Consider the following 5,574-nt stretch of genomic DNA (forward strand, 5'->3'; position numbering starts at 1 on the left):
CTCAATCCGTGTGTTCGTTAAGAATTTTCCTGGGATTTATTAAGAATACATATTTTTGACTCCAACTCCCTACATTCTAGACCAACAAAGGCTCTTTGATTCCAGCGAACCTTTTTCTCGATGCGGGGTTTATTCTAAGAGGGGAAACCAGGCCTCGCAAACCAGCCAAGCCCGAGGCCAGTCTCCCCACAAACCCAAGGCCTGGGGATGAGGTCGGATGGGCCGGGAGACGGGGACCACCTTATCACAGTCCTGCTGCCTGGCGTGCTGGGGGGCACCAGTGGGTGGAATACTGGGCTCGTGGGAAGGCGTATTGGGCCCAAGGGATGATGAACACCGCCTCTGGGTCAGGAGGACCCACCAAGTGCCACATCCAGCATTCAGTTTACACATATGGTTCCCACACTTGTTCAGGGCCCCTCGGCTCACTAAAGTACAAGAAACAGGTAAGTGACTCGCCCCTGGTCACACAGCTAGTAGGGGTCTCAGCCCTCTAACCCGTTCTCCAAAACCTAGCACTTTCTTTAGCCCCAGGGGATGTGTCACACGCAGTCAGGCCCAGGTGCGGGTGACCAGACTGTTTCCTGTCTGCTGTCTGCACTCTGGGCCCTTCTGGAAGCTGCAGCCCCTGCTCACAGCAGCCGCATGAATTATTTAGCATCTGCACCAGCCCAGTAATGCTCTGACCTCATCCTCCTTGGGCTCAGGGCGCAGGTCTGACCTCGGTTTCCTCAAAGAAAGGATGCTGATGGGAGGAGGCTGGGGTGATGGGTCCCTGTGTGGGGTGCAGATGATTGAGAGAGGGACACGTACCCAGGGGGAAGGAGGTGAGGACCAGAGAGCCACCACCCCTGTAGAAGGAGGCAGCTCTGCAGAGGAGTGAATGTGACCCAGAAATCAGACGGCCACAGGTTCCCATCCTGCCTCTTGCTCACTAGCTGTGTGACCTTGGGCAGCTCTCTTGACCCTCCCTCAGTTTCCTCATCTGTAAAATGGAAGAACTAACACTCTGAGTTCACATTTAGTGTTCCAGCCCCTCAAGGTCACTCCTAAAGGACACGGCCAAGGCAGAGCATCCAGGAGCTAGCCGCCCAGTGTTTCCTGCTCAGACACACTGGTCTCCAGGCCAGATCTCAGTTTTCTGCCCTGGAGGTGCCACGCTTTCACTTTCCTCTGCTGTCCCTCATGCACTGGGTCACCAAAGGGAGTGGGATGGCAGGTTGCCACAACTGGAGGGAGATGTTGAGGAGAGGACAGACCCGGCAACACCCTGACTAGCAGGGATTAAGAATAAAGGTGCTAAGAGGGTCCCCTGGGGCACAGGAAGTCAAGAAGCCAGGCTGAAGAGCTAGGGTTGAACTGCTTTCAGCCAGTCAGCAAATGTCTATTGCGTGCCTACTCTCGAACATAGAGATGAGCAAGATCTGGTCCCTGTGCTCTGGGGTGGGGGGTGGGGGAGCTGGTAGCCTAACTTCTCTTTTGCCAGATCAGACCCAAGGGCTCCTGTGGGAGTGGGGATGGTGGCTTCCATCCCAGATCCACGTTGGCCTTAGGCAGGCAAACGCTGCTTCCACCAGGCGCCCCCTCCCAAGTGACACCTTTGCTGTCAACAGGGCTCCTCATGGGAGCTGGTTCTTACCATCTGCCTGACCTTGCGCAGCTTCCTTAACCCTGCTTCGGCTTCCTCGCCTGTAAAATGGACCCCAAGCCTCCAGCTCTGCCTAAGCCTGGAGTTGGGCCCCCAGCAGTTGAGAGGGGACCTCACCACAGGGCTGTGCTGAGGGTACGCCCCAGCAGCCTCGACTCAAGGTCTGGAGCAAAAGTGGGTGGACAGGGCCACTGCCTGGCCGTGCCTGGAACAGAGGTGCCAGGAGGCCCAGGCTGCTCCCAGATTGCCCCCGCCCCCCGCCCCCGCCCCCGCCCCCCGCTCTCCAAGCCAGGGCCCCAGAGGAAGTGCCCTTTTCTGATTCGACCGGCCCAGGCGGGCGCACAAAGACGACAGCTGCTCCTTCACCATCAGACGACACCAGAGGGCCGGCGGGGACAGGAGGCCCGGGAAGGGCTTATGGAGATCTTAACGGAGCGTTTCAGCTGCGGCCCTGCCCTGAGCGAGTGGCGGGAGGGCGCGGGCTGCGGACTCCCTTTGCCGCCCCACTGTCGCCCACGCACCTGGGGTGGCGGGAGGTGGGGTGGCGACTGAGCCTCGGGCACCCGACGTCACTTTCCAGCGAGGGTCCGCCCCCCAGCCCGCGGCCAACCCGAGGCGGCCTCCTGCTCCCCACCTCGAGCCCCGCCCCGACATCCTGCAACCTGATCCCGCCGCTGGGCCAGCCGGCCCAGTCCGGCTGTGTCCGCTCCTGCAGGGGCTGGGAGGCCGCCCGCCCGCGCTCCCCTATCCTGCTTCGGGGCGGCCGGTCGCAGTGTCCCCTTCCCACTTTCTGGGCCGGCCAAGACCAGGTCCTTCCACTCGGCCTCCCCTCCAGGGATTGCTGTCATTTATGACCCTTTTTCTGCCCCCTCCCAAGCTGCGAGCCCCGGACCCGGCTGATTCATACACCATTCATCCCTGTATCTCGGGGCCCAGCACAAAGCAGGGCCGGAGAAGCAGGTCCCTGTTAACAAAAGGAGAAATCCCTGCCCGGAGGCCCGCTGCGCTCATTAGCTCGCTATGTTTGGCCGGGTGGGTGTAATGCGGCTGGGCACAGGGAGCCCCCGCTGCCCTGGGTCTGCCTCTCCAGCAGGGTTTCTCAGCTTCGCACTGGGTCCTTTCCGGGGTGGGCTCGAGGAGCTGAGCAGCGTCCCTGGCTTCCGCTCACCAGATGCCAGTAGCATCACCAACCCCCTAGTTGTGACAACCAAAAACGTCTCCAGATGTTGCCCAATGTCCCCTGGGGATGAACTCCCCTGGGTTGAGAACCACTCCTCTGGGGTATTACCATGGGCCATGAGCCAGCTGCACACAGGGCAGTGGGGTGGGAGCCAGAGGTCCCTGCCAGCCCGGGACTCCACATTGGTATTCCTGGGTCCCCCTTCTCCACTGGTTCACAGATGTCTCAGGCCAGTTTGGGGACTGTGACCCTTAGTCTGACAACATTTGGGCTGCATGTGACCGGCCAGCTCCTCTCACTGTGCAAACACCTTCTCAGCTCCTGCCCTGATGTGGGTGCTGAGCGGGGCCCTGGGACAGGGGATGCAGGACACTCCGAGGTTTTTCTGTCACCAGCAGTCAGAGTAGCTGGGGCACCAGAAAGAGACTCCCACGATGTGTGGCTCAGGCAGCCTCGCGTTCATGGAGAGAAGCTGGAGGAGGATGCCTGGCGGGCAGAGGCCGCCAGCTGATCCCAGGGGCTGTCAGGACTGAGGGTCCTGCTCAGAAGCAGCTCAGCTGTGGCCCCCGCTCCTTGGGGCTACCAGACGTGGCAGGACTCAGCCTCTGCTCGCTCCACAGGGGAGGCAAAATGGGGCACCTCCCCCAACACAACACACACACACACACACACACAAAGCAGACTTTTCAAAAAGATCCAATCTCAGTCTTGTGGAGGAAGGCTTTAATAGTCCTCCCTTCGCTATTCGATATTCGATATTCATATTTACCTGGATTTGCATACTGAGTCAAAGGGCACCAAAACCAGGTTAAAGGGCAGGGGGTGGGTCCCTGGGACCAGGCCTTCGAGGGACAGGAAGACTTTTTACTGTTTTCTTTCTCCTTCCCTCCCGGCTTCCTTCCTTCCTTCCCTCCTCTCATTCTTTCCTTCTCCATGAAAATAAATTACTTATTAAAAAAAACTGATCGAAAGAAAGAAAAGGAGCTCCAAAGTGAGCTGACCTGTACAGCGCCCCCATCAGCCTGTGTTGTCACTGCACGGCCGTCGCGAAGGCCAGGCCCACAGCAGGTCCTCAGTCACCCCTCTCCATCCTCATCCTCCCTCCAAGAAAGGCAGGCCCACTTTCATCCTGCCTCATTTTTCCAGAGCATTCTCCCCTTGGGAGGAGTTTTGAGGAGGATGGGGGGGCCTGGGGAAGGCAGTGTGTGTTCCTGGCAGGTAGGTGCAAGGGACCCCACGGCCACCCCTCCGCCACAAGCTTGCTGGATAATTGCAATTCTGAGAAGACTGACTTAGATCTGCATTCATGGAACAGATCGGCGTGCTGATGCCATTTGCGGTGTCTCTGCATGTAGCTCATGCTTATAAAACATGCCATGTCCCGCAGGGCAGACAACACAGACATGACAATAACACTTGGCTCATTGATTCATTCATTCAACAGTTCTTCATCAATATTTATTAAAGGCTGCTCTCTGCCATTGTTCTCAGTGACATCAGTTCCCACACTGAACTCTCTCCTGGCCCCCGAGTCTGCCTGGCGCACAATTCTCCTACCTCCTCTCATCCGTGAACTCCACCTTCCCGTGTCACTTCAGCTACGTGTCTGACGTCTCTGGAGGAACTGACTACTCTTTGCACGAATTCTACAGACAGCTACTTTCCCATATCAATAAGGTGCAGTTAGACTCTTGGGCTGCAAGGACAAAGCCAGCCCATATGTGTGCATGTGTCAATGCACCTGTGCTGGGGGTGAGGGCTAACCTGGGAGAGGCGTGTCCCAGATTGGAAAGCGGAGCCGAAAGGAACAGCATGGACTGAGTTGAGACAGTCTCTCTCGGTCATAGTCATGCAAGTCAAGAGGGGCGTTTCTGAGGCATTAGAAGGTCCGTTCTCCACGGGGACTAGTGTGTAGGGAAGCTGATGTATTGGTTTGCTAGGATCTGTCTGACAAAGTGACACAGACCAAGTGACTTAAACAACAGAAATTTACTGTCTCACAGTTCTGGAGGCTGGAAGTCCGAAATCAAGATGTCGGCAGGGTTGGTTCCTTCTGAGGCCATGAAGGAAGGACCTGTTTGAGGCCTCGCTCCTTGGCGTGCAGATGGCTGGCTTCTTCCTGTGTCTCTTCACGTCGTCTTCCCTCTCTGCTTGTCTCCGTGTCCAGACTTCCCCTTTTTATGAAGACACCAGTCATACTGGATTAGGGATCACCCTAGTGACCTCATTTTACCTTGATCACCCCTCTAAAGACCCTCTCTCCAAATCTGAGGTCATAGGACTTCGCCATATGAATTTGGAGGGACACAATTCAGCCGTAACACCTGGCTAGTCTTGGACGAGCTTGAAGGGGTCGAGGGGACAAGGGGATGCAATTGGCCCCGTCAGTGAAGGCAGTCCCCGGGGTGGCTCGAGGACTGGGGCAGCGCCCAGGAAGGGGCCCCAGGGCACCTCCTTCGGGAGTGCAGTCTTGCAGATGAGGCTGTTATGTTTCAAGTACCCGCCTGCATATGTCCTTTGACAGGATACCCCCACGCGGGGGCTGAGACTCCCCCACACTGTGCTGAGAGTCTTTTCCTCCGACTCCCTGAAAGCAGATGGTGCTAACAGACAATGACCTGTTGTCCATAAGCCAAGAACAGTGAGGTCTGCGTGGCCCTTTCCTGATACGGGCCTCAGATCTGGGTCAAGGGAGGGCCAGCAGCGAGCAGACACGTAGAGAGAAGTCCCTCTGTTTAGAAAGCGC

The sequence above is a fragment of the Equus asinus genome, chromosome 13 (assembly GCF_041296235.1).
Source record: "Equus asinus isolate D_3611 breed Donkey chromosome 13, EquAss-T2T_v2, whole genome shotgun sequence".
In the NCBI taxonomy this organism is placed as follows: Eukaryota; Metazoa; Chordata; class Mammalia; order Perissodactyla; family Equidae; genus Equus; species Equus asinus.